The sequence below is a fragment of the Lissotriton helveticus genome, chromosome 4_1, assembly GCF_964261635.1.
Source record: "Lissotriton helveticus chromosome 4_1, aLisHel1.1, whole genome shotgun sequence".
Classification (NCBI taxonomy): domain Eukaryota; kingdom Metazoa; phylum Chordata; class Amphibia; order Caudata; family Salamandridae; genus Lissotriton; species Lissotriton helveticus.
In genome coordinates this window covers 1,273,906,455-1,273,926,643 of record NC_136063.1, presented here as the reverse complement: position 1 = coordinate 1,273,926,643, position 20,189 = coordinate 1,273,906,455, and the positions used below count along the sequence as shown (strand labels likewise).

The following is a 20,189-nucleotide window of genomic DNA, read 5'->3' as shown; positions in this document are numbered from 1 at the left end:
GACACCAAGGGGCCTTTTGGTGTGTGAGGGGTATTTTATAAAACACTGAATGCTTCAACATGTGTTGAAACACTTCACCCCACTTCTGTGTTGGATTCTCTTTGTTTATTTAAGTATGTATCCAAACATATAGACTAAGGATTCTCTGATACCAGAATTAACCAAGGAGATTTTGAATGCAAGGTGACTTACTCTCAAGTTCCTTGGTTGGGCACTATCTAAACATTCGGACATTTCAAAGGAGCCGCTTTCATGTGATGCATTGTAACTTACAACATTTGCGCTCTGTTCGCAATCAATGTTCAAGAACATTAAAAGTATGGTGCACCTTCACTTTAGCTAAATATTTGTGACTGGTTTGGCTTAGCAACCTATGATAAGTACAATGTAGAATGAAAATAAAATGATGAAAACCCTCAAGTATATGTGATCTCATCTATTTGGTAGTAATCCCCTATTTCAAAAGTCAAAAACTCCACCAAACATATTTTTCCCACAACCCCAAGTATGGGTCTTAAATATATTTCTGCAATAGACATAGTTATTGGGATTTGCTAACCTATAGGCTCTGGCTAAGTTAAAGTATTACATAAATCATGTTTTTCTCCAAGCAGGTTATTAAATTGCTGTGCACTAACTGCTGTGCTGTGTGGCTGCAATTGAGCATGTATTTTTGCAGCTCATCGGATTAGCACATTGGAGCGCCCTGTCGTTTCTTGTACTCTAATTGAGCAAAGCTCTGGCAAAAGAAAGGAAACAAGAAAAGCCTGTTTCAGGGCTGGCTGAGAGCTAGAGCCGAGCGGATATTTGCGAAGAGCTTTGGGAAGCAAAATCCGGCACTGTTATATAGTCATCAAGAAAGGACAGAAACAAAACTCTCCTCCCATCCGGAGACGTAGCTAGGCCTTTTGCCGCCAGTGACACAACAGTGTGACTTCAGGAACGTTTAATGAATACAAGCTACCCAGATTGTCGACGCTTTTCAAGCAGAGGGCGCGAGGTGCCACACAGGCTTGGTTACACCAGACATCTTTAAAGTAAGTAGAGCTCATTTTTTTCATCGAGAGTTACTTCGGTTCGTTCTCACCATTCTGCTCAAGTGACCTTTGCTGGTTAGTTAAAGTATGGAAGAGATACGTGTGTGGTAGTTGAAAGGGCAAAGCTCAAACTCACAGAATGTCAAATTGTTTCTAACGGAGATGATAATATTAGTCTGATAATAAGTTGCAGCGGCAAGCACCTTTCAGTGGCATTACATTCTGTGCTCTGTTTTTTAAATATTTTTTTCGTTTTATATTATTGGATAGAGTTGCGTTGAGACCTCTTGATGTTCCCAGTCTGCTACAGGCGCAAGTGCATGTTGTTGTAAAATGTCGCTACCCCATGTTCCTCATAGCAATGTGAGGTAGCCCAATGGTCGCTGGACAGATTTAGGCTCTTGAAAAAATAGGTCGTTGTGTGATGTGGATTAGAATCTTCTAAATGAAAAATATGTGATGAATGTTACCTTTCCCGTCCGAATATCATCACAGCTTGGCTATGAAGCCGGATTTTTACCAGGTGAGACTATTGAAATGGACTTCATCAGGGCCTTCCTTACGTTTGACTGGAAAAGTGTCAAAGTGCGCCGCACAACGTGCAAATCGGTGTTCACCCTACTTTTAGGCTCCCCATTGCAGGTGCTTAAGAATGGGAATAAAACAGTTTGTGGTTTGCCCACGGCATAGCCTTTTTTTCACATTAATACCTTCAAACTTCATTGGTAAAGACAGTCGAGAAACATAGGCTTGTAGCAGATGCAATAAGAAAGAAGGATGCTCCAGAGAAAATGACATATTACACATTTGTAGCCACTTCTAACATATTGACATTAGATCTGCTGTGTCATTGTGCCTGAAGGCCCCAACATCAAATATGTCCCACGGTCTCACCCCGGGGCATCCATGAACAATTACAAAGAAGACATTCAGTAGGCAAACTTTGGTGCAAACTTCTCCACATCTCCTCCATTGCAGAGAGGTAACAAGCCAACTCATTCCCAGGGCACCGCTTAGTGCACCGACCTTGCCGGAGTACCTGAACACAGCCGCAGCCCCCAAGAAGCTCCAACCAGACATCGCGGGGTAGGGCAGGAGGGTCCAGAACAACCAGCAGGTCATTCCCTCCTCCTGCTCGCCAGGTAAGCACACAAAACAACACCCCACTCATGGGTCGGTCCAGTTCTAGAATCCAATTCTTGGGTAACCCCCATTATTCTGCTACTAGCGACACCCCTACATGGCGAGGAGATTACTGGCAAACTCCTCCCCAACACTGGCAGAGATTAGCAATGGCGCCTAAGATGGTCTGGATGAAAAGCTCTTGAACCCTAACAGGCAACTGAACCCTGTCGCTGTGGAACAACTCCACCCTTGGCAATTGTTGTAAACTGTGCCTTACCGTACCCATCGAGAAGCATGCCAGGATTCTCTGTACAGAATAGTTAAGCTTCTTCACTGACTCGTTCATAGTGCTAACGGGCACCCCCCTGGGCCAGGCTGACTGTGGAATCACCTCAGACCACAAGATTGACGTGAACGGTAAGCATTTCCTAACTTTTGACAAGGTGAGAATAATGCTTCCCTTATGCCCCAACATGCCCAGCAGGATCATATCATTGCCCCCCGCATGGAAGATAGCAATATCCTGGGTGGGCAAGCCCCCCTCCTCAAGAGCCCTCTAGAGGTTTTCAACAAGGTTCTCCATCCTAGGCGCACCAATACCCACCCAGTGATGCTTGAATCCTTCATCCAGTAGGGCCCTCTCAAGACCGGATCCATGAACGTGGGCTATTGCTCTGCGAATAAAAGAGTGGCCACACCAGCACACATGCACCAGCCCTCACCCACTGGCTGTGAAAATAGACAGAAAGGTGTTACTTGGAGATAACGGGCCCTCAACACACAACTGCCTGCCATTTAGGCCTGGTGAGGCCGAACATAGTACTTGAAGCATGCTGACTTCAATCTACCTACCCCTTTAATGGCCTCAGTGGATAGACCCAGGGCTGCCACAGTGGTAGTTGCGCATATGCGAATGGAACGGGAGCTGAACTGCGACGCCTTTTCACTCAGCAGGGCCAAAGAGAGCTTGCATAACCATGTAAACTGAAAACGTGTAAGTAGGTTCCTGTCTGAATGCACCTCAAGCTTGGTACATACGCCCATGGGACGAACCTGCAGGAATTCCTGTGTTAAAGCCACTGGGCAATATGAGGGGCCCGCAGATGCATGGAGGTGCAGCCATGCCCCTTTCTCTAGTGGATCTGTCTTTGAACTTTTGATCTTCATGCATAGGGTGTCCCCAGACACAATTAAATCCACGATGTCCACCCTGGAAACTAGACCTGCTTTGGAAGACGTTACTAAGTCAGAAATTATAAAGGCCCCCAAAGAAGGAGAGCGATTTGGTGAGACTAAACAACCTCACTTCGTACTAGGACAAACAGATCTGGTGTAAGATGCCAACAATATGCGACAGCCTGGCTACATTAATAGGCCTCCAGCTGTTCTCTGCAGCAGGAATCAGGTGCTCCCAACACTGGATGGCCTTCTGAACCCTGAAATCTTTAGTTGGATCTCTAACACACATCAGCCCTGCGAAGAAGGCGATTACTGACATCTGCCTCCGAACTAAGGACAGCGATGTATCCCCAACTCTCTGACTAGCCAGGAAATGCAACACACCCTCCAAGGCAAACCGCTCAGACACGTCAGTAGCTAAAGGAATCCTCATACACATGCCAAGCGGTCTCAAACATATGTTTTTTGTCCTTGTAGCCAAAAATACTGCAATTAAGTCCAAGGCAATGAGGCACCAAGCCTCCACAGTTCCTTGGGAAAGTCACCTCGTCCACCTACAGCCACAACACTCTGAACTCTGCCAAATTAGAACGTAACAAAGCATCTTCTACCACATTATCTACCCCAGGGACATGTGTGGCAGCAAAATACATGTTATGCATGAGGCAGCGATGGATCAGGGTGTTGAGCAACCTCACGCCAAAAAGGCATCTAGCACTCTGGTTTTTAATCACTACAACTACTGACATTCTGTCTGACTAAAAGATAATTCTGTTATTGGCTAGAGAGGCACCCAAATGTGTAAGGCCACTATAATAGGAAGCAGTTCCAGAAAGGTAACGTTGCGTGTGAGCCCAGAGGACACCCAATCATCCAACCAATGCTACATGCAACATTTATTGCGAAACACTGCCCAGAACTGCACACTGCCGCCAGAATCCGTGTGGATGGCCAACTCCACATTGGACTGAGCTGGCTGGTGCCATAAGAGCATACCATTAAAATTTTCCAGGAAGTCCCACCATATGTGCAGTTCATCTATGACCTCAGGTGAGTGCCTAGTGTAGGGGTGTTTAGCCAGAAGATCGGCCATAGCCCTGAGGATATTCTTAGAAAACACCCTCACCAAAGTATAGCTGACCCAACAACACATGCAATTGATGCAATTTGGCATTTTTGACTGCCAGGCAAGATTTGATGGAAGACTTAAATGCGGACACCTTGTCCTGGGGTAATCCACATATCCCTGCTATCTAATCTAGCTCAATACCCGGGAAGGGGATATGACTCTTGGTGCCCTCTGTCTTGTACTAATCTAACAGTACCCACAGCACTTGTGATAGCCTGCAGATTCCCAGCAGGGCCTTTCCACATGCCAGAGAGCCCGGGCACCCCATTAACAAAAATTCAGCTAATGAATGCACCACATTATTGGAGGCCAATAAGTCCCTGACTGCTCATTCCAATAACCTTTTGAAGCTCTCAAACAAAGAGAATGCAAGGGAGCACCCCATGGGCATGCATAGGTCGATAAAGAACTGCCCTTCAAAGGTAAAATCCAGCAGGCGCCTGTCCTCTGGATGTACCGGCAAGAGAAGAAAAGTTAATTCTATGTCCGATTTGGCCATCAACGCCCCCAACCTTTGCAGTTTAGAGATTGCTTCATCAAAGGTAGTGTACCGCACAGGGCTCAAACCCTAACCCAGACTGTCATTGATAGAGGACCTTGGCAGAAAAGATAAATTGTGGATCAAGCAGAATTTAATTGGCTGTTTCTTAGCGACCAGACCAAGAGGGGAGCAAACCAGGGTGGCGGATGGAGGGGTATCAAATAGGCCTTTGTTGTAGATTATTCGGAGGCTTCCAGTGTACAAGAGAGGTTTATTGCAGTAAAGAAACAGCAGGCATATTCAACACAAGCTGGCCAGGCACAAACTGTCTCAACCTAGAACCCCCAGGAAGAGTCAGAGCCACCTACATTCTGGAATATGTGACATAAGGCAAAACAAAGGAAAAGCATGGAAACAAAGGTAGGATTAATATACAACACATCTTCTCTCGTTGAAAACAGAACAAAATAAGAACCAAGAAATGGAAAACAAAACAAAGAAATAAAACTTAAAACAGAAATGAGCTAAAAACAAAATATTAAGGCGATGAAAGGAACACACCTCATCTCATTGAACATTAAACTAATCACAACAGTAATCATTTAGATACAAGGGTGGTCTACGACATCTTTGAGACCTGGAAATGGTCAGAGAGGAACCAGGACAAGGAAAAGGAACAGATTGATTAGAAATTCCACCGCTAAGCTGGGAATCAGGAGCATCACCCCCACCATCACTTCTGCCTAAAATTTGCACAGAATTCGGTGTGGTAGGAACATGGGGAGAAATAAACATGTAACCAGAACAATCATTCCCATAAGCACGCTGATTCTGGACGGAAACAGAACGAGAGGGCAGAGAACCAGAAACAGAACAAGCCTTCTGATAAAGAGCCACCCTCCTCAAGTTCCACTTCTCCCCATTGGAAAGGACAACATAATGGGGATATACCATCATTACAGTAAAGGGACCACAAAATTTCGACAAACCACCAGAAACTCTACCAGACTTCACTTTAACAAGGTCACCCTTAGAAAGCTTGCTAGAGACAACCTTCGGCACATGCCCCACTGAACCCCTATTAGAGGAGCTAGCAGCAGGAACAGACACAAGAGCACTCTTTGTCAGATCAGACTGAAGCACCATATCTTTAAGCCACGAAGGAATTAGCTTAGTGCTTGGGACCCTACCCCTCATGAGCTCAAAGGGAGACTTGAGCTGAGTACCATGAAGAGTAGTACAGTAGGCATAGACCATTTCACGTACAAGAGTACAAACAGAAGAGCCTTTGGAGAGAGCCATCTGAATAGTACCTTTCACCAATCTATTTAAGCACTCGCACAAACCATTCCCTTGAGGATTATAGAGAGAAGTTCTGTGATGGGAAACACCACAATCAGCCAAGAAGGTTCGCATATTCTGCGAAACTAACTGCGTGCCATTGTCAGTAATGATGACATTAGGAAAACCTTCCCAAAAAAATAAAGATTTTAAAGGTTTGATGGTAGTATCAGTGGTGATATCCTTCAGAAATTCCACAGACAACCATTTGGAAAAACAATCTACAATAACAACAGCAAACCTCTGAGACACAGGTAATTCTACCACAGGGCCTATAAAATCCAGGCAGATAGTATGCCACGGAACTTCAGGAAATTTTAACGCACCCATCTCAGACCCAACTGAAATTTTCAATCTCTTCTCCCCCACCTTACACGTATGACAATCCTAAACCCAGGAAGAAACCATAGAGTCCATTCCAGGCCACCAAAAGTTCACCTTAAGCCTTTGTTGCGTTAAAGTCTGGCCGAGATGACCCTCATGCGCTATAGAAATGAGCTTAGACCTTAAATCAGCAGGAGGAACAAATTTGTCTCCACGCATCACCACATTGTCCTCACAGACAGACAGATCATCAATAACCTTTAAGAAAGGACGAACAGAAACATGCACACAACTCTCCCTACGCGAACCCAGTTTGATCAACTGGATAACTTCTTGCAAAACACTGTCTCTAGACATAGCTTCAAGCCAATCAACACGTGAAAAGGAACTCTCACCAAGAAAAAGGACATCATTAATCCATGCAATATTTTCCTCCACACCCTCAAGGCTAAAACCAGCATTAGACTCAACATTTGACGGGACAGCCAGTCTAGACAAGCAATCCGCCTGAAAATTCTTCCAACCAGGAATGTGAGATATGTCAAAATGATATTCTTGAAGCTTGGAAGCTAGCCTCGCCAACCGTGGAGAACTACAGGCTGCACCACCAGGGGAAAGAATTCGGATAAGGGGTTTATGATCAGTCTTTAGGTTAAACCGCGTACCCCACAAATAAGGACGAAAATGGTGAGCACCCCAAGCAGCCACCAAGGCCTCTTTCTCAACGACAGAATAATTCTGTTCACATTGAGAAAGAGTGCGCGATGCAAATGCAATAGGCCTCTCGCCATCCCTATGTGTTTGTAAAAGAACAGCGCCGAGCCAACTTGCACTCGCATCCACCAACAAAGTGGAGACTTTGTTAGTATCGAAAGGTGCAAGGACTTTTGCGCTACAAATAGCTTCTTTGATGTTGTTAAAACACATTTCAAGTTCGGGCCCCCAAATAAATTTACAACCTTTTTTTAACAAAGCTCTCAAAGATAAGGTCTTTTCTGAAAATTTCTCCACAAATTTCGAATAATATTCAATCAATCCCATGAATGAACCTAATTGGTCCTTATCACCAGGACAAGGGGCAGAACGTATTGCCTCAAGGAGATCTCTCTTTGGTTTAACCCCGTTAGCCGAAATTTCATGGCCCAAGTATTCAATGTCTTGAACAAGGAAGGAGCACTTCTCCCTACGCAAGGTAAGACCAGTGTCCCAAATCCTATGTAACACATTCTTAAGGACATGAATATGATCGGCCACTGAATCTCCAAAAATCAAGATGTCATTCTGAAAGAACACTACGTTCTCTAACCCCTTAAAGATTTCACTAACTAACCGTTGAAACACACTCGCTGCCGATATCAAACCGAAGGGAAGGCGAGTGAATTGAAAGATTCCCTCCGGAGTGATAAAGGCAGTGAGGTGCTTTGAGGACTCGTGAAGCTTGACCTGATGGTAAGCACTCCTCAGGTCAAGCTTAGAGAAATATTTGGCTCCCTGAAGAGTGGACACAATCTCAGAGATATTGGGCAAGGGAAATGTGTCCGCGACAACACACTTATTCAATGCCCTGAGGTCAACACAGAAACTTAATTTTCCATCAGCTTTTTTAGAAATGACCACAGGAGAAACCCATGCTGATGCCTCTGTTGGTTCTATCACTCCAGATTGAAGCATTTCCTCAATTAGGAGTTTCACATCATCACGAATAGAAATGGGAACCCTTCTCACACAATGCTGCAGAGGTAAGCTATTCTTCTTAAGTCTAATGAGGTGAGAATAACCTCTCAGTTCACCAAGTTCATCTTTAAACACAGATCTAAATTCGTTTAGGATACATTCAATAGAATCATCTTCCACAACCATAATTTGATTTTTTGCTCTAGGGTTGATAACAATGTAGAGATCGTATTGATGTACCCAACCAAGGATGGGAGGGCCATCAATAGAGACGTACACCTTACCAAATGTAGATCTCTTCTCAAAGACAATTTCAGACTCAAAGAAACCAAGAATTTCGATCTTTTGACCGTTAAAACCCTTAGGAGAAATGTCACTCTCTTTCAAGCTTAACCCTTCCCAGAAAGTGTCAAAGATAGACTTAGGTATGATAGTATGACGCGACCCTGTGTCCACCATCAATGACACTTCATGAGAGTCAATCTTGAAAACAGCCTTTGGTCTGTTCTGTCTTGGATCCTCACCAACCACACCGACCTCATCGACCACCAAAAGTCTTTCAGCTTCAGTTACAGTGTCAGATTCGTAGTCGTCCACAGTAGCCACTCTTTGTTTAGACTTAGCCTTACACATTTTTGAGAAATGTCCAATTCTACCACACTTCAGACACTCCTTGTTGGCAGCGAAGCAAAATCTTGCGTCAGAGGAATGGCTATTGCTTCCACATCTATTGCAAAATGTATTCGTAGTGAAACTTTTTTTCACTGGGAATCTGGGTTTATTTTTAACCACAGCAATATTATCACCACCGCAATGCTCACACTCTGCCGAACTTTTCCTATCAGAGACAACGGAGACTTCCTGTTGAGGGCACGATTTATGAGAATCTAGAACCTTCATGCATTTGCTAGACTCTTCAATAACCTTCGCTAAATCCATGGCATCCTTTAATGAAGGATTCTTCGCCGCCCATAGTCTCTCCTGAATCTTTTTATTTGAGCATTGGACAATTAGTTGATCTCTTATAAGTTCGTCGTTCATAGCACCGAACTTACATTTAATAGACAATTCTCTGAGTCGAGCCACAAAGTCATGTATGGACTCTGAGTCCTTTTGACGCTGAGTATAAAACTTATAACGGTTCATAACTAAATTCTCCTCCTTTGAGAATCTAACCTCAAGCCTTGCAACAGCCTCCTTAAACTCATCGGGCATTTCCTGACTATTAGCTCTCAAGACTATCGGTAAAAATCTGAAAACTCTCTGTCCTTCTTTGCCAAGAGTGCTCAAAAGAATAGCCTTTTTCCTCTTTGTGGAAAACTCTTGTCCATCTAATGCCTCGAGATAATTGTCGAACATTATATACCAATCCTCCCAAGGTATCTCTGGAATGCCAGGTTCGGGCAGGAATTGTGGTGGTAATGTCACCACAATTTGTTGTACCATGTTTGAAAAATGTCAATTGAAAACAAAGGTACAAAAAAACAGATGGAAAACGAAAATAAAAAAACCCATCCACAAAGGATTGATGTTAAGAGATGAACATACCTCAAGGCTGTTTTAAATAGGAGATTAAATCATGGAAGATGTTGTCTTCTTGAAGTGTACTGAAACGAACTGTTGTCACAAAAACTGCCACAGGGAGAGAGGCTGTAATTTGTTTGGCGTGTTTTCACACTCAAAATGGCCGCCACGGCAATTTTGTCGAAAACGAGGCTTGGAACAGGCTTGGAATAGTAGAAATGAGAGCTAAAATGGCCGCCACAAAAGAAAAACGAAAACGAGGCTTGGAGCGCATGCAAATGAGGCTTGGAACGCGTGTGACGCTAGCGTGATTAAGTGTCCATCTCCGCGGTGATTTCCAGAGTGGAGAGGATGACGTAGGAGCTTGCGTAGAAGCCTAGCAACAACAGTCGTTGCTGATGCTCTCGCGATGCGCTCGTCCTGAGACGAAAGTACTCACGATTTCGTCGAAATTGACTTCTTTTGGCAGAGTTCAAGGTACTCGCAGGCACACAAAAGAAGGCGAAAACCGCACACAATGGGTTCTCTTTGAAGATCCTAAGCTGCAACACTGGCTCACACCAGAACGATATCCTGATAACGAAAACGTCTTGGAATCGCCGGAAGACTTCAGGAGTATCACTGACCAGCTGTAAACGTCGCCAAAATTGTTCTAGATTACTCGGAGGCTTCCTGTGTACAAGAGCAGGTTTATTGCAGTAAAGAAACAGCAGTCATCTTCAACACAAGCTGGCCAGGCACAAACTGTCTCAACCTAGAACCCCCAGGAAGAGTCAGAGCCACCTACATTCTGGAATATGTGACATAAGGCAAAACAAAGGAAAAGCATGGAAACAAAGGTAGGATTAATATACAACAGCCTTCAACCCTCCTCCTTCAGAATCTTCTCCCTAGTGACCCCTGGTTGCCCTAACACAGACAGTTGCCCTTAAACCTGGGTGTGAAGTCAGACCACTTAGCTTTATGTAGAAAGCTGAAGATGCAGCAGCTCTTAGGATAAGCGACACCTCCAAGCTTCGTGTTAATTGCATTATTGGTTATAGGTCATTTAGCACCAATACGTTTACAGGGGGTCTGTGGGCTTTATAAATAAAACATTTTTTAAATCACATTCTATTTAAGGAAGGCTGGAAGGCCTCCTTCCACTCAACAAGTACCTACACTTATCGACACTGCAGATGACCAGTTACAAATGTTTTGTACTTGATCCAGCTGATATCACAGGGGCACCTGGAGATGTAATAAAACTGTTAACATAGTAAAAACGCACCTACAGAAAGTATGTGAGGCTAAAAGTGGCAGCAAAATCCTGGGGGGAAATCTCAGAAAATTAAATAGCAGTGAAGTTGGTAGCTGAGTGTCACTCATCAAGAGATGTTGCTGCTGTAAGGAGGTCTGTGATCAAAATAAAGGCAAACTGTTTCAGTTGCATGCATTTCCAACCAAATGCAACAAAGACAACTAGAGAGGAACTAAATAATTAGAAAAGGAATTGTGTTTGTAAAATATTAGCATAGGAGCCTGATCCTGTCATGATCCTCATGCCCCTCACACACACAGTTCTGCCTCTATTGTTCCTTTCTTGCCCCAAGCCAACTATTCCGCACAGAGAACCACCATCCCACATAGCCCTGAATCCTATTTGAGCCCCTTATGTTCATGTCGTCTCAATGTAATGATGCGTGTGAGATGACTTTTGGTCCTTCGCTCAATGTCACCACAGTGATCTCCCTACTTTGTGAATGCCAAGTGTATTGGAGGCACCACTTGTCCCATGAGATTTGGTCTTCTTGAGTGAAGGGCTTGCTTCTTGGGAATGGCTGAAGCCAACCCTAATGGTCCACAAGCTCTTCTCTTCCTGGTCCCAGCACCAATGAGGATCATGTCTCTCAAATCTCCAAACTCTGAACTGGAAAAGGACATCTGATCTCAGTGGCATTCCCAGCATCTCATCCTACAACTAGTACTGCATCTGAGCCCCTGACCAGTGCCTGCAAAGAAAAAGAGTGCAGATAAGTGCATATTACAATTACGCCACAGAACTTGGCTGCAGTGATATGAACAATTAGGCAATGAACCCACCTGTACAGAAACCCAACCGCACAAAAAATCTTCCCATTTATGTGTCAGCTGCAAAAATGAAAGACAATACGTCAAGATTCAAAATCGAAAACTTTAATGCACACAGAAAAGCATACTGGGCCTAGTGCTGTGACAAAATCACAATGCGAGAATGTGTGTAAACCAAATACATGAAGGGTATGTAAGCCAGTATCCGAACACTGAAAAGAGTACATTCATTCATGAAGCAATGAATTTGAACAGTGCAGTTTTAGTTAGAATCAAGCACACCTGATCCTACAAATAGCCTGGGACGGGGAAAAGCGATTTTCAGCATATGCTTTATGTATCCTTAGTCTCACTGCATGTTTGATATATGCTTCGGCAATAGCAGTGCTGCTTGAGCACACATTAACCCCTTCCATGCTCATGACGAGCTCAGCTCGTCATGCAGTTCACTGCTCGTGTGTTCATGACGAGCTGAGTTCGTCATGAACAATGGGAAACAGGGGTCTGCAGCACAGCAGGATAATCTCCCTAGCAGCCAAGGTGTTAAGACAAGGGCTCTGATTATTTCTTTCTCTTTTATGCCCCTTTTCTCCGCTCAGTTTTCCTGACTGTTGTCTGTTATCAGAGGGAGTTGTGGTGCAACAAGACATAAACCTGGGTGATCCAAGTCTGTCCTGAAAGCCACAGTACGTCCTGATAAACACCCTCTCACCTCCTTAACATGCATGCGGAGTCCCATGGTTTTAATATTACTACTTCTTTTCAGTGCCTCTCAATAGCAAAATCGTGTGACCCCGTTTCAAGTTAGCAGAAGGTTTTCCAACATGCAATAAAAATACATGCAGCTTTAGTGCATGTATCATTATGTGCTGCTTGGATGGAAAACAACTGCCTCCATCTCAACACAGACAAAACCAAAGTCCTTATCTTTGACAACAACCAGTCCCCCTGGGACACCTCTCAGTGGCCCCCCAAATTTAGCCCCCACCCAACCCTGCAGACCATGGCAAGAACCTCTGGATCATCCTGGACACCAGCCTCTCCAGGAGCAGACAGATCAATGATGTTGCCTCATCATGCAGCCATATCCTGTGAATGCTCCCCAAGATTTACAAGTGGATCCCACTTAACACCAGATGAACAGTCACCCAGGCTTTTACCAGAAGTAGACTTGACTATGGAAATTCCCTCTACATTGGAATCCCAGCCCTTGTCCAACACAGACTCCAAACCACCCAGAATGCCACCACCAGAGTCATCCTGAACATTCCACAAAATAATCACATCTCTCCTCACCTCTACAATCTCCACTGGCTCCTAGGCCAGGAAAGATGTAAGTTCAACTACTCACCCACAACTACAAACCTCTCGCACCAACACTGGTCCAGCTTACTTCAACCACCACCTCAACTTCTACCAGTCCACCAGACACCTTCGATATGCGCCCCAGGTAACAGCACACCTCCCTTGCATCAAGAAGACCAGAAGCAGAGGATGCTTCTTCTCATACCTTGTAGCCTAGCCCTGGAACAACCTCCCACAATACCTCAGAACCTTCCCTACTGTATAGACTTCTGAAGAAACCTGAAGACATTTCTCTTCCAGACGAAACAGGCAGGATCTCCATCTCCCTCCTCAGGCCTGCCCTAATCAGCACCTGGATACCCTCACATGTGATTAGTTGTGCTATACAAATCCACATAACATAACATATGATAAAAGTGCATGTGATAACAGGAGGAAGTACCCCAGAAAACCTCCTTCACCTAAAAGCAGGTACTAAACAAACCTAATCAATGAACTCTCACCTAAGTAACAATTTAAAAGGTGGAACCTCCACAAGAGACAGATGAGAACATACATTATTGCAATGCAAGCATACAAAATGCTCAAAAAAATATATTTTTAACCCCTTCCATGCTCATCAAGAGCTCAGCTCGTCATGCAGTACGCTGCTCGTGTGCTCATGACGAGCTGGATTCTAGAGAGTTCAACACCAGGGATGAATTGCTGTAGCATTCAAGGTGTTAAAAGCACCATCAATGACTAAGCATCAGAATAACTACAATAATAAACACTTGAATACCATTAGGAACGCAACATAAATGTAGCTCAGTGCAAAGGACTATGAGGCCATGGGAGCTGCCTTGTAACATCTTACACGCATATATTTCGAGTTTAGCCTTCCTGAACTCAGAATTTAAAAATACATCTTTTAGTGAAGATGCTTTTTATGGTGTGTGTTTGACAATGCCACTTGTAGAAAGTGGTCATTTTCTTGTGTCTTTGCATGTTTGTGTTTTTACCGTCTGGGTTGAGAGTGACTAGAGCTGGGGATGTTCATTCACACTAGATAGACACAAGGGGGAGGTTGAGGTGTGTCCTGACTTTCCTGGGTGACCCATAGCTAGGCTGATTAGACCTGGCTGCATTTAGAGTAGTTGGAGAAGTTGTTGCTTGCACCTGAATAGACTGTGGCTGCCTCTCATAAATCTGTCCCCCCCTCATGGAATGAACCTGGCCTGAGCCAGGCTTAACTGGTTTATGTATGCCAGAGGAACTTTGTTGTGCCAATTTCAAAGGGAAATGTGATATAAATACTGGGGCCCTCACCCAAGGACTTTAGAACTCTTTTGGATCAAGGGTCCTGCCAAGAAGAAGAGCTGGAGTAGCTGTGAGGAGGAACTGCCACTTTGCTGTGTTCTTTGCTGTGTTGGGCTGCAGTGGCTGCCTCTGTCTTGGGCAGTGAAAGAACTTCCTACAACTTATTTTTCTGAGAATCTCCAAGGGCTTGAGGTAGAGCATGCTCCCTGTTCAAGATGTTTTAGGAGCAGCTAAGACTTTACCTTCCTCTTGGTTCCTGCATCTTGAACTGTGTGTTTCAGCTGCCACAGAGGAAAAAGGCAACCCAATGCTTTCAACGACGCCACTGCCTGCTCCGTGACCTGAAGGCACCACTGAGGGCACCAATGCACTTCACATCTCAACCCTGGTCTCACCGACAACACCGCCCGCCGCCGCCACTGAGCCCCTGTTTGCACCCTGACGTGTGGGCACCACACTCCTCACCGCCTCACTTCACACCGCCGCCATGTTCTCATCGACGATATCGCTACAAGATAACATCAATGCCGCTGCCTGCACCGTGGTTTGGGGGCACCGTTCATAAGTTACATGACGCCCCGTCCCACACTGTAGTCTTGGCCCACTTACACCAGCACCATCGACTCCAGATCGTCAACCGATGCCACTGCTTGCACCGTGACCGGTGTATTGCCCCATCTCGCACTGCAGCCTTGGGTCTACCAACAGAAGTGCTTCAGCAACGATGACACCATTGCTTGTACCGAGACCTGCCAGCACCGCCTCACTTCACACCGCCAGGCATTTGGTGTTTGGAATATCTCTGATGTAATTTTGCCCCTTTACTTGTCTGAGACCAAATAGGGAGTGCTGAGGGCTAAGCTCTGAGAGACAAAGTAGTCCATCTACCTTTGGAAATGCATGGGGTAAATTGTTTGCAGATGCAACTGACCTGGTGACGAATGCTTTAACATGGAAGCCAACTTGAGAAGAAGGGTTCCCGACTAAACACAACACATTCCTCATGATAAACAAATGGTTATGTAAAATATCATCAAATTAATGCATAGATTCACTGTATTTCAGATTTTGTTTTGCACAAAAATCATATTTAGTGCGAAAAAACTGTAAATAAAAAATACAAAGAATGTGACTTTGTTGAAAAATAAGACCTGGCAAAGATTAAAGTAGTGAGTGACAGTGGCGCAATGGTGCCGTAAAGGGCTCATAAATTAGGCCCCAAATTGCCCAGAGTTACATTTTCTACATAGGAAGTGGCCATGTGAGGCGAATGCTTTTTACAATTGAAAAAGCCCGAGTCTATTGTATAGAAATAGTTTTCACCTGCTTTTTAGAACCTTCTTGAACTGCCCCACTGACACTGGTAAGTCCCAAGAGGCTTACGCCTCCAGGGAGTTTGTTGCATTAACAAGGTATTTTTTAATGATTGAAGTACATTTACATAGTTTCCGACTTATGTGGCCTCTTTTACTTTTAGTTGGAAAAGCTGTCCACCTTTACGAGATGACATTGGGGACCCGTTGAATGTTTTTTGTGTGTCTTGGTCAAAACCCCTTCTCTCAAAGTTTTCCTGGGTGGCCTGGAGCTATTCAAGCTCACAGAATGCATAGAAGTGTATGTTTATTGTCAGTATTGAACTAGAGGCATGGCTTAATAAAAGGGGCAGCTCTTAAGAATTTGTTCCATTCTTCAATTACACATTGATCGTTTTGCTGCCCACAACATTCCTACTTCCTAAGCCCCATGAGAGCCTGCCCATGCTCTCAATGGTCATCTGCACTTAAAGACCAGAAGAAGGTGGCTCACATATGGCTCGACTGTGATACTTGACTGGTGACAATTAGAAGATATAGTCTCGTCCCATCACCTTATGTAAATTAAGGCTAGTGATATCACACAGAGATAAATAAGGAGAGAAGCAGACTGATTGACCAATGCAGTGCACTCAGTCCTTGGCGGAGAGGAATGTGTCCCAGCTGGAGCTTGACTCAACAGCACAGCCTTTAAGTAGATGGTTAACATCTACGATTTCCTCAGCCTTCCGGCTGTAAGGGTTTTTCCTCCATTGAGGGCAGACCCACAAGGAGAATGGCAGTGCCATGGGCAGAGTTTCAAGGGGTTTCACTGTCAGATATTTGTAGGGCAGCCACATGGGCTAATCCCTACGCTTTTGAGAGACATTACAGGATTGACAATGTTTCTAGTCTCTAGGATTGTTTTGCTATTAGAACATTGGAATATTGAGAGCTCCATTGAAGGTAATGGAGCACAAGTGGCCTATATGAACTAGTATAGGCCCACTGCTTCCATTTTTCAGTGCCCTAATATATGGCCTCTGCCTTTCTCTGTCCCCTGCCTCTTGAAAATATATCAATTCGGGAGAGGAACACAAAAGGCAGAGGCCGTGCAAGAGGACACATGCAGCCTTCACCCTTCCCCCCCTCTTCTAGCTCAGTTTCACTAGGGCTTCAGAAAGAGGGAGGAGTGAATGCTGCTCTGCTCCTGGGTCTCCCTGGCTTGGCTGAACTACAAAAAGCAGTACAACCAAGTCGGGGAGAACCAGAGGATGACTTCAGCTTCTTTTTACAACTCCTTCTATGAATGTTAAACAGCTAACAGCTGTGGCCCAGCGCGAGCTGATAGCTGTAGAACATTCACATCAACAGCTGTGAATAAAGGCTTCAGTGAAGAGGGGATTTCAACCCCCTCTGGCCCAATGAGGCCTTTGTTTAATTTATTAGAACATTCTGCCAGTATGGGGCGTAGCACTCGAATAGACATATAGCCTGTCACAGCTGGGCTCTAACGGGTATTAAAGGCCCGCTCCCTTGTTAAAGTCACGCTGGAGGCATGAATATCTTATTATAACATTGGAATGATGGGAGCTCCATTGAAAACAATGGAGCGCTCCTGGCTTCTTATGGCCAGTAGAAGCCTGGAGCATCAGGATTCCAATTTTAAGAAAGACCTTACTGAGCCTGAGGGGATTTCAACTCTCTGGGGCTCTTTGAAGCCTTTGTTTAACAAATTAGAACATTCTACCCTCTAGGAGTGGAATGTTCTAATAGCCTTAGCAACCTCCGTAGCAAGCTCTTCCAGCCAATTAAGGTCCGCTCCCTTGTTAAAGGCCCTCTACCTCATAATTACATACATGTTCATTCTTTTGAACAAACCTCTTAAAAACTGAGGGCCCAATTCCCAAAGGTAAACTTTACTCTTTTTCAGTATTCACAAACAAATAATTAAATAGTGAGGTGCTTATTTATGAGCCCCTTGCACCACTTTTGTGCTGCAGTTGCATAAGTTTTCATGACACAGAGGCGGCCTTAACAATGCACCACGTTGCGCCATATTTAGCAAGTGACGCATCTAGGCAGATGCATCAATTTGTAAACCCCTGCTCTACATTATACCTGCGTCAGGTATAGTTAGGGCCCCCTGTTTTCCGTTTTTACTGATTTTTACACATAAATACAGACAGAAAATATTTATTTTTGTGTCTGTATTTATTTTTAAATGTGGATAAAAACGGAAATTGGGTTGTTTTTGGTTGCAACTCAGTCCAAAGCCCCAAATATGGAGACCGGAGCGGGCAACATCGGCCTCACATGGGTGGTACGTGCCTTTCCGTGGGGGCGTCCGGAGTGGGGGGCATGAGGGCCTAGACAGGTGGTTGTCGTCTAGTTGGGAGCAGTGGAGAGTTTTTGGTTCTGGGTGAGTAAGTGTACACTAGGGTGTAATATTGTGGGACTAGCGACAAAGTTACACAAGTTTGAAGAGTTAGGTGTAACAGTCGAATGGAGTTGCATACATGCAACATTTTAAAACTGAAAAGTGGTAGATATAATAAAAAAATCCGGAGAATGTATTTTCCTCGTAGACCTGTATTGAAGCAGGTGCATTTTTAGTTGGGAGACAGCTAAAATAAAGCCATGTGTGACTTCAAAAAAATTGAGTCTCCCGCCCGAATCGTAGCTTTTGGCGTATATGGAGTTAAGTAAGAGTACTCCAGAAATGTACGGGTTTGATTCGGATATTAGAAGTGAGGCTTTTTGAGTGTTGCATTCTGTTTGTTTATGGGGTGCTTACTTTAGACCTGGAGAACTTTAGGTTATCGGGTTTCACTGGGAAGTAGTTACGTTTCTTAACGGCAGTGTAGGTTGCAGACTTGTGGTTAAGAGTTTGGTGGCCGCGCTGTGGAGCGTTAACAATAAGAATGTATCTGTCACTAAACTTGGAGTATTTCGTCAGCAATGTAATTGAAGTTTGCTACATTCAGTCCTGCCTCATTTGGCACGTGCAAGTGTGCTAAGCTGCTGAAGCCAATGTGTTTTCTCTCTTTTTTTTGCATTCTGGGACTTGTAGTATTATTTGCCCCATGATATAACCTGGGCTACAAGTCTCAGAATGCAAAGGAAAAAAATACTGGACCAGAGCCGCAAGTGACGCATGGTCCTGGAAACATTTGCATGTGTGTACAATAAAGTTCCAAATTCGTTTAGTGTACAGACGGAAACAAGCATTGGCAAATACAATAGGTCTTGCCTATGCAATAGCTATTGGCTTCTCCATTGTGTTTTAGCCAAGTGCCCCAACGCAGCGCTGTTAAGCATGGCTAAAAGTGGTGTACAGGAGAATGGTGTGGAATGGCAGTGTGTCATGTATTGTGGTTGAGTGGAGTTGAATTCAGCTGCGTGGAGTGGCGTAGAGTTCAGTGGCGCAGAGCGCAATGTTGCAGAGTAGAGTGCCGTAGAGCACAGTGATCCAGAGTAGGGCGCAGTGGCATACATTGGAGTGGTTCAGAGTGACATAGAGTACATTGTTTCTGAGTAGAGTGAAGTGGCGTATAGTAGAGATGTGCAGAGTATAGTGCAGTTGCATAGAGTAATGGCGTAGAGTAAAGTGGTGCAGAGTAGATTAAAGTGGAATACAGGGCAGTGGTGTGGAGTGGTGCAGAGTAGAGTGAAGTATGTATGTTGTGGTATCACACTGCCATTACAGACAGTAGATTTTCAATTGATAAGACCATTAAGTATGCACAGACATACAGTTTTACTTATAAATTATACTATTATATTATTGTACATACAAAAATGTGGGGAAATTGCATCACCTTAGTGTAATTTGTTTGTATGTTTCCAACAAACTTCAGAAATAACAAGCATTGGCATAGCCAATATGTCTTGTCGTTGGGACCTTATAAGTGTTTAGCCATGCAGCACATTATCCATTACATTAGCTACAGCCCCTCACACCTCTGACAACTTGTTCCCCCTCCCCTGCCTGGGGCCCTGGGCGGCAAAGTGCGAACTAGGGATGCCAGTTCAAACGGGGTCTCTCAGGGATGGAGGTGACCCACCAACTAACTGGCTGTTTCTGGACACCTCGAAACTAATCGCAACCTTTCCTGAAAATATTGAAATGGAGGTGGAGATGAGGGCTCCACCATTGTATGGAACTCCATAAAGTTTACCTGCTAGCTTCACAGACGCACATATAATACTTGCCTAAACAAACAAATCACTCAGTGTAAATGATGCCACAAGCTAAACAGTCCATTACAGTTTAACCTGAAGCCAGTCCCCTTTTTACAAGAAAAACACATTTTCCCCAACCATGTCGTAATGTTGGTAAGGAACATGCAACCCCTCTGACTGAGCCTTTCCCCTCAAACCCATAAACTACATACCTTGAATTGCAA

At 44.4% G+C, this 20,189-nt stretch overlaps 1 protein-coding gene across 6 annotated transcripts in view; it reads left to right on the top strand.

Annotated features, from left to right (window-relative positions):
- LOC144829072 (beta-Ala-His dipeptidase-like) overlaps positions 1–20,189 on the top strand; it is a 392,817-nt gene that overhangs the window by 59,486 nt on the left and 313,142 nt on the right. The window contains exon 1 of one of the 6 annotated variants that reach the window (XM_078687836.1): positions 910–1,037. The exons of the other annotated variants lie outside the window; for them this stretch is intronic. The gene's annotated coding sequence lies outside the window, so the exon portion shown is untranslated. Of the gene's footprint in view, positions 1–909; positions 1,038–20,189 lie in introns of those variants that run through there. 6 annotated transcript variants of the gene reach the window in all.